Below are 9,893 nucleotides of genomic sequence, written 5' to 3'. Positions count from 1 at the left end.
GGTGGATCACTTGAACTTAGGAGTTTGAGACCAGTCTGGACAACATGGTGAGACTCGTCTCTAAAAAAATACAAAAATCAGCTGGGCGTGGTGGTGTATGTCTGTAGTCTCAGCTACTCTGGAGGCTGAGGTGGGAGGATCGCTTGAGCCCAGGAGTTGGAGGTTGCATTGAACTGAGACTGTACCACTGCACTGCAGCCTGGGCAACAGAGACAAACTCTGTCTCAAAAAAAAAAATAGTAAAGTAAGATAAAAATAAAAAATAGTTTTCCTTTAACAATCCTACTACAGAATCACAGGAAATTTTAAAATATCAAATATATAGCATCTACCTTCCAATTACACATTCAGATGTTTTCACTCATTGCCATATGTGTTATTATCACATATTAACTGTTATCTTTTATCACTATTATAATTGTCTTTTATTACCAACTATACGCTGACATGCCAAAAAATTCAACTTACCACATAAGGTGGATGAAACCCCGACAATCAATTCACAGTGATCGTTTACCTTCCACTAACAACCCTTTATGTAAGACGAGAATAAGAGACGGTGAAGTGGTTTAATGGCTCAGTTTCTGCAGATCAGTGAGAACTGGAAGAGTCGTGGTGGTTGACTCTTACCCTGTTGGCTAAAGAGTGGCTGGGTCAGGGCAGGTTTTCTGGTCCTAATGTAAGGCCATGATCCACCTATGAAATGCTCCTGGCTTCAGTTTCCTTATTTGAAAATTAAGCATAAAGTATCGTTTTGTGAACACATAAGTAATATAGACTGATTTCTGAATATTTGGAAAATACAGACAAACATAAAAGTAAAAGTAATCTATAATCTTATCACCCACAGAAAACCATTATTAATATTATGACATATTTCTCTTTAGAAAGAGGAAAAGAGAAAGGCAGGAAAACACACACATATACAAATTAGGAATGGGCTATAACCAGATGTACAGATGAAATCAACAAGTAGGAGAATATTTATTATTACTTTAAAAAATAAATTACAAGATATGAATGATTTTGGGAAAAGTATAAATTACCACAACAGCAGGAAACATGAATATATCTATAATTATGAAAAAAAAAACCCTGAAATCATTTGCAGAAATTTTCTTCCATGAGGTAGGAATTGCATATCCATATCCAATCCATTGCAATTCCTCTTTTACAGAATGGGGAAACTTGAAAAGCTACATATCAAGTCACCGGCAGAGGCAGGACTTGTCCGTCATTTTCATTATCATAATCACCATTCTCTAAGTAGATCTGGCCTCCAACAAGAATAAGCTCATATGACAATAGGGAAGTCATTTAATAATCAGTAACCTGGGACCTACTATGTGCTAGGTGCTCTTCTGGGTACAAAAAATGCAATGGTGGGCTGGGCGTGGTGGCTCACACCTGTAATCCCAGCACTTTGGGAGGCCGTTGCGGGCGGGTCACGAAGTCAGGCGTTCAAGACCAGCCTGACCAACATGGTGAAACCCCGTCTCTACTAAAAATACAAAAATTAGCCAGACATAGTGGCACACACTTGTAATGCCAGCTACTCAGGAGGCTGAGGCAGGAGAATTGCTTGAATCCGGGAAGCAAAGGTTGCAGTGAGCCGAGATCACACCACTGCACTCCAGCCTGGGCGACAGAGACTCTGTCTCAAAAAAAAAAAAAAAAAAAGAAAGAAAAGAAAGAAAAGAAAAGAAAAGAAATGCAGTGGTGAATAAGGTATAGATCCTGTGTTCAAGGAGCTTCTAATTGAGTCAAGACAAATAATTCTACAAACTATATGGCAACATGTGAATGGTTATAACAGGTAGAAACAAGTGTTGTCAGAACCCAGAGGAAGAAGTGATGCCATGGGTGACAGGGAAGGGTTCATACTGAAGGTATGATTTGGGCCAGCTCTCGAAGGGCAGGCAGGGAAGAGAAAGAAAGGTATTCCATGCAGAGGAAGCAGCATGTGTGAAAGCCACATACCATAGATAATCTATACGTTCATTGGCTTCTTCACTACTTCTCTCTTTAAGAACAATGCAAGGGGACATTACGCTGCATTTGACCAAAGGCAGTCATTCTTGGCAGCGTCCTTTCCTTCTTCCATCATGACAAAACTGCTGTTAGGTCACATTAAAATAGTAGCAGTCTTTGGCAGAAACCTACTGTATGCTTCCTTAATGAGTTGTCAGAGGTTCTGCAGTGCCATTTGTCTTCTAAGCTAGTTTTTATGAAGGCTGTCAGTAAAGGGTAAAGATGGGGATACGCAATATATTCACCAGTCAGCGGGGGACTGAGAATCTGTTCATTCAGAATCAGCAGGGGACCGTGGGAAAATGTCTATTCTTTAAGCATGCCTCTGAAGGACTACCATTCAAAAGACGGGGTGAGGTTTGTAAGAAGCTAAGAAAGTCTTCCTCTAATTTAAACTCCCAGGAGTCTCTGCAGGCCCTCTGTCTGCTTACAGACAGGGAATGAAATAAAGCCTAGCAGACCTTCTACCATCAGAATGATCTTAATTTTGACCACTCACCAAAACATAATTCAGAGATCAACAGATGAATCCGATACTATCCAGAAGGTCATGTGTATGGGTAATTAAGTTGACAGTCACAGATCTCAAAATAATTCCCACTCAGGCTGCAACACAGGAATTTCACTGTCTCACTGAGGCTATGAACTATATGAAGCATTAAGAATTGAGGTGTTTGTTTTGTTTTGTTTTGTTTTGTTTTGTTGTTTGTTTCTTCCTGAAGTTCTTACAGTTTGGGTTAGAAGAGCTAAGGAGTAAAGTTTGGAGGCAGACAGATTCTGGCTCTGTGACTTGTTCTCTGTGAAACCTTGAGCAAGTTACTTAGGAATTCTAGCTAATAATACCTGTTTTATAGAGTGGCTGTAAGGATTAAATGAGATAATGAATGTAAAGCATTGGCACAGAAGTGCTTAATAAATGGCAATCATCATGATGAATATTATTTTTCTGTATATCCAAGAGCAGTCTAGACTTTCTCTAAAACAGAATCTATACCTATAGGGAGATGAAAATTTTATTAAATATAAATAATTATGGATAAATGAATAAGTAAAATATTTTATACCAGCATATTTTGTCTTCTGTACTATCCATAATATCTAGCCTGCTTTCTATAATCAGGTCATCAGGCAGAAAGCTGAACCAGTTTTCATTTATCTTCTTAATCTATCACACTTCTACTTGCTCCACTCTACTTTGAAATCAAGTGTAAGTATTAGCATGCTTGCAAAACCTCATTTTACAGTGTATGGTTTTAAAATAATTATATTGCACCATCTCATGTCCTCAACATGTGTGGGAAACTGCTGAAAGCTTTACCTACAAAAAGACTCCATTTTTACTTAAACTGAAAAGCTAGCCTGCCCTTTATTTTGACTATTTGTATAAACTACTTGTATAATTGAAAGCATAGTCACAAATCAAAGAATATTCTTTATTTTAATCTTCATTCTTTCCAGTTATTAATTTAAACTATAAGAAAATAATACCATCTTGGTTGGGCACAGTGGCTCACGCCTGGAATCCCAGCACTTTGGGAGGCCAAGATGGGTGGAACACTTGAGGTCAGGAGTTTGAGACCAAACTGGCCAACATGGTGAAACCCCGTCTCCACTAAAAATACAAAAATTAGCCAGGCATGGTGGTGCGCGCCTGTAATCCAGCTACTAGAGAGGCTGAGGCACGAGAATCACTAGAACCCAGAGGTGGAGGTTGCAGTGAGCCGAGACCACGCCTCTGCACTCCAGCCTGGGTAACAGAGCAAGACTCTGTCAAAAAGAGAAAGAGAAAGAGAAAGAGAGGAAGGAAGGAAGGAAGGAAGGAAGGAAGGAAGGAAGGAAGGAAGGGAGGGAGGGAGGGAGGGAGGGAGGGAGGAAGGAAAAGGAAATAATACTATCTTAAAGTTGGAAAGATCCCTAAAACTATCTCTCAATCCCTGAATTTGACTAATGCAAAACTAAGGCCTGAATAGGTCAAGGGACTTATGCAAATATCAATGGAACCAAGTTTAATATTTTAAAATTTTTGTCTTCTGTATTGCAGCAGCTATACCTAATATATCCTGATAATTGCTAGAAATAAATAATGGAAGTAATTTTGCATGGAATAAACCTGACTTTTCTATCTTAATTGGTATTCACATCTAAGGACAAATATCAGCTATTTGGAACATGGTGAATAATGTTACGAATAACGTTAAGTGCCTCATTTCTTAAGATAATAATGGATCACATTATTTCTATGATGCATGGAAAAATGTTCTCTAGTACCTTAAAAGCTAAAGTACTACTCAGGAATCTTCATTTTAGGCAGTGGATAGAATTGGATGCAGAATCATATCTGGCTTTGGGAAATTTCATGTTACCTTGCATGCAATTAATACATTCCTCAAATATTTGCCTATATTGTCTTGTTCACTGTAACTGCAGCATATATTGGTACAACAAGATGAAAGAAAATAATAATTCTTAACAGAAGATACTCTTTCTGTATGAGAATAACACAGAATTGCTATTTTTCTGCAAGTCAGTTGATGTCACTCTATAAAACATGCAGTAATTATGATAAACTTCTTAACCTTATACTTCAGCAATTTTTTAGCCATACACATTCAGTCATGCATGTAAAGCTGTCATTTCCAATCTAGACTATTTCTGATTAGTCTTAGGTCTTCTGCAGCAATGCCAATCAGAGTAATTATGTTATCACTGTTCTGACAATTAAATGCTCTATTTGTTTACTACTGAAAGCACAATTGATCTGGTACATAGTTAAGTTACAAATAGTTCTGTGTCTGATATTAATGAACGCCCATAATGCATTTTTCCCAAGTTATTTCTTCAAAGTTAAAATGGCACAACTTAAATAGAAATTCTTCCCCTTAAAATCAATGGTTCTCAACTATGGATAACTTCGCCTCCCGGGGGACATTTGGCAATGTCCAGAGACATTTTTGATTTTCAGGATGGGGTGGGGGTGAGAGAGGGTGGAGATGCTATTGGCATCTAATGAGTAGAGGCCAAGGATGCTGCTAAACACCCTACAGTATACAGGACAGATCCTACCACCACTCCAACAAGAATTATTCAGTCCAAAATGTCAACAGTTAAAAACTTCCGGAGGCAGATGGTGGTGATGGTTGCACAATAATGTCAACTTAATGTTACTGAACTGTATACTTAAAATGATTAAATGGCAAGTTTTACATTATGTATATTTTTACCACAATAAAAATAAATAAATAGTGCTGAGATTGTGAGCTTTAAACCATTGAGAGTCCTTGTGTAATGAAAGTATTTCAGTACTGCTAGGGAAACCAAAAGGTACTCTGTACTTGGTAAAATGCCATTCACAAAGCAAACAACCTTACTTTTTTCTTGTAAATCACATTTTGTTTTCCTTGATTGGCTTCCAAATTTCTTTCAGGCACTAGTCAATGATCCTAAACAATAGTTTCCTTCCCTGAATGCATACATAAATGAAAACAAAAACTATAATTAGGGTCTTTGTTTTTGGCTTAAGCTAGTTTGACTCAGATTTCTGTTATATGCAACCAAAACTCTTGACAAATAGACGAAGCAGCAAAGAAACGTGGACAAACAAATTTTGTTTCACAGAAAATAAGAAAACTTAAAAGTCACATGGGTTGCATGGAAAGGAAAGAAAAACAAAACAATATGAAGCAACGTGCTGCTGACAAGAGCACGAAGAGAGCAGGAAAGATACTGTATTAGGGTTCTCTAGAGGGACAGAACTAATAGGATAGATGCACATATAAAGAGGAGTTTGTTAAGGAGTATTAACTTACACAATCACAAGGTGAGGTCCCACAATAGGCTGTCTGCAAGCTGAGGAGCAAGGAAGCCAGTCCAAGTCCCAAAGCTGAAGACAATGTTCAAAGACAGCAAGCATCCAGAATGAGAGAAAGATGCAGGCTGGAGGACTAAGCCAGTTCTAGTCTTTCCATGTTTTTCTGTCTGCTTTTATTCTGGCTGTGCTGACAGCTGATAGATGGAGCCCACCCAGATTGAGGGTGGGTCTGCCTTTCCCAGTCCAATAACTCAAATTTAATCTCCTTTGGCAACACTCTCGCAGACACACCCAGGAACAATACTTTGCATCCTTCAATCCAATCAAGTTGACACTCAATATTAACTATCACAGATGTGTTCACTTTTTCTGGTTTTAGTCACAAAGAAAGATGCAAGTGTACACTCAAAAATGTTCCACGAATAAGATCTATCTAGTGCTACCTCATCCTAGGCTTCTTCAGATCCACCATCTCCCTACTTTATAACAATCCCACTTGTGTCCACAGTTAGAGACAGCAATAATTAGTCACTTCACTGAAGTAGTTTAACTTCTTGTTTTTATCAGTAACTTTTCTTCCCTAGTTTAGTCAATGGTAATTAAAATACTTCTACTGGAACCGCACATACGGTTAATAACTCTTACTGAAGCTGAATTAGAGCATATCAGTCAAACCATCACCCTTCAAAAGTTTGGATATAATACAAATGAAAATGAAGCTCTAAAATTGGAATGCAATGATTAAAATCAACGGTTCCTTCTCACTTATAGCCACATCATAAAAATAAGTATTTTGCACAACTTCTACTAAAATGACCTTTTCTTGGTTCTGTAATGACAAACTGAAAAAAAGGAGGTTGTCAATCTGTCAAAACAAGAGTTTTTAGTCATCTGTGTAGAAAAATCCTTGTCACAACACTGTAAGAATTTTAATACACAAAAGAGATAGGAAGAAGAATATATAGTAAAATATTTTAATGACATCAGATGTAGAAAAATTTAAAGAAAACAAGAAGTAGAAACTATAAAAGAAAATTAAGGCATCAGAAACATTACAACTAGAACTTTCTGTATGGCAGAGACCCTACTGCCTTACTCTGGGACACTGTTTCTCAGAAGCACACAGGCAGCACCTGGAGAGCTTTGAAAAGCACTAATCCTAGGTTATACCTCCCAAAATCCTAATTTTAATTGGTTGAAGGTACAGCCAAGGTACTTAGAGTTTTAAAAGCTCCCCAAGAGAGTCTAATGGACAGCCAATGTTGAGAACCATTAGTCTAGGAAAAGAAAGTTATAATAATCTACAAAGTATTTTTTATCCAGAATTATAAAGTCTTATAGGTCAATGAGAAAAATTTAAAGAACTCAATATAAAAATGAGCAAGATTTGAATACGCAATCAACTGAAGAGAAAACTCAGACTAATAAACAAACACAACAATACTCAATTTTCTAGTAGTCAGGAACATTTAAAAATCCAAATTAAAACAAGATACCAATTCACACTAAGCAGATTGGCAAAATTAAAACGTTTGTAAGTACCAAAGACTGGTAAGGGTATCAAGCAACAAGAACTCTCAAAGTTGCTGGTGGGGGTATAAACTGGTATAAACTGGTACAACCCTATGACAGTTAATTTCTTTTTTTTTTTTTTTGAGATGGAGTCTCGCTCTGTCACCCAGGCAGGAGTGCAGTGGCATGATCTCGGCTCACTGCAACCCTTGCCTCCCAGGTTCAAGTGATTCTCCTGCCTCAGCCTCCCAAGTAGCTGGGATTATAGGTGCCCACCACTATACCTGGCTAATTTTTGGAATTTTGGTAGAGATGAGTTTTGCCATGTCAGCCAGGCTGGTCTCAAACTCCTGACCTCAAGAGATCCACTCGCCTCAGCCTCCCAAAATGCTGGGATTACAGGTATGAGCCATTACGCCCGGCAATTATAGGTAATTTTATGTGTCGGCTTGGTTAAGCTGAGATGCCCAGTTGTTCGGTCAAATATGAGTCTAAACGTTGTTGCAAACGTACTTTTTTAGATGTGATTAACATTTAAATCAATAGACTTTGAGTAAAGTCGATTACCCTCCATTATGTGGGTGGGCCTCTTTCAATCAGTTGAGGGGCTTATGAGCAAAGACTCAAGAAAGAATAATTTTTCTCAAGACTCCAACATCATAGCTCTGCCTGAGTTTCCCATTTGCTGGACCACCTTGCAGGTTTCAAACTCAAGATTACAACAGCAACTCTTACCTGAATGTCCAGCCTGCTGACCCACCCCACCACACCCACAATCATGTGAGCCAATTCTATAAAATAATCTATATAAATATCTATATTTACATCTGTAGACATATTCATACCCATGTCTATATATCTCTATCCTCTTGATTCTGTTTCTCTGGAGAACCCTGATTAATAAAAACTAACTTTAAAGAACAATTCAGCAATATCTAGAAAAGTTGAAGATGGGTATAGTCAATTTCAACTCCAGGTATATAACCTGTAGTCCTTCTCAAAGGGACAGTTGGGAAATGGGATGTGGATGTGGGACTTCTATATCTTTTTTGAAATTTGGGGGTAAGCGGGCAAAGCAAATATGGCAAAATGTTACAGCGTTTTAAAACAGGGATGGAGTGTGTTTTACATTGTCATACTATTTTTGGCATTTTTGTGCAGTTTGAAATACTCCATAATTTAAATGAAAGCTATTTAAAAGCAACTTGTGTTAAACATGGTGGTGATAGAAGTTGCCCCAACCAGTAAGCCAAACCCATGTAATCAAGGTCAAAGTGACAGAGAGCATACCCAGCAGAGGGCAGGGATGGGAGAGGAATGTATTGCAGTGGAAAGCAAGTAACACTCAAGAGAGCCCAAAGGCTTCTCAAAGTCCCTTAATGAACAAAAATTTCCTTTGACTTCTAAGATGGTTAGCTCATCATTAACCGTCCAGGGAAAGAATAAAAATCTGGCAGACAACATGACACCCTCAGGACATCACTGATGACACTAACCTTCATGATTAAGGCAATGGCTTCCAGGTTTCTCCACTGTCAAGTTACTGTCTTCCTCTTTTCCTGGGAAAGATGATCATATTTAAAAATATTGAAAATAATTAAATAAATGAATTTGCTATCCAATCAGAAGAACACTTGGATTTAAAAATAATTTATTGAAAATAATTAAATAAATGAACTTGTTATCCAATCAGAAGAACACTTGGATGATTATTGCATTGCAGTGGGTTTTATCAGAAGTTGAAAGAAGATGGCACCCAGCAAGAAAAACTATACAAGGAATGGAGTGGGAGGAAGATAGAAAAAAAATAAGCAAATGATGTTGCCCATTTCTCTTCTGTTCATTGCTTTTCTACTCCCCCTTCCTTTCTTGGTCTTGAAAGTCTTTTTTTCTTCCTCTTGTTAACTGGCTCCTGCTAGGTCCAGGTAGGAAGGAACCATGTCTCTATTTGTTAATCATTGTATTCCCAGAGCTTATAATACAGTCAGTGATAAATGGATACTTACTGAAGAATGGGAAAGAAAGAGGAGAGAAGTGATAGAAAGGGAAAGAAGAAACTGTAAGATAAAAGATGGGAGAAAGGAAGGAACTTACTGATCATACCAGATTATTAATGTATTTCTTAACATTTATTTTATTTATGTTCCATGACCTCAATAATATTAAGCTATATTGATTCAGGATAGTTTCTCTAAGTTTTTTTCTAAAATTAGATTGTTTTCTTACTTGATGTTGCCCTATATTTACATTTTTTTTCTATTGAGCATTGCCCTGAATAAATAGAAGATTTACTGTCAATTTCAACCTAAAGCAATTAATTTTAAACAGTGAATTTTCTAGCTTTCTATGAAATGAATGGAAGATACCATTTCTGGTAAGCAAAACTTTTGGCTACCCTCAAAATATATATTATTTTATATTAGATCACGATATTCTTCTTTGCCCCTATATTGGTCCCTTCTCTGGTGATGAACCAGTAAGAAAATTATCAAAATAAAAACCATAAAAACCATGTTAATATATTTACTGAATCACAAGACCT

General features: G+C 37.3%; 1 long non-coding RNA gene across 2 annotated transcripts in view; it reads right to left on the bottom strand.

Annotated features, from left to right (window-relative positions):
- The window catches only part of LOC117089589, a 65,964-nt gene that overhangs the window by 30,021 nt on the left and 26,050 nt on the right, over positions 1-9,893 (bottom strand). For both annotated transcript variants that reach the window (XR_004439664.1, XR_004439665.1), the window contains one exon: positions 8,848-8,910. This is a non-coding gene — a long non-coding RNA (uncharacterized LOC117089589). The remainder of the gene's footprint in view (positions 1-8,847; positions 8,911-9,893) is intronic.

This window comes from Trachypithecus francoisi, unplaced genomic scaffold (genome assembly GCF_009764315.1).
Source record: "Trachypithecus francoisi isolate TF-2019V2 unplaced genomic scaffold, Tfra_2.0 Lachesis_group11, whole genome shotgun sequence".
Lineage (NCBI taxonomy): Eukaryota > Metazoa > Chordata > Mammalia > Primates > Cercopithecidae > Trachypithecus > Trachypithecus francoisi.
This window is presented reverse-complemented; position numbering and strand designations above follow the sequence as displayed.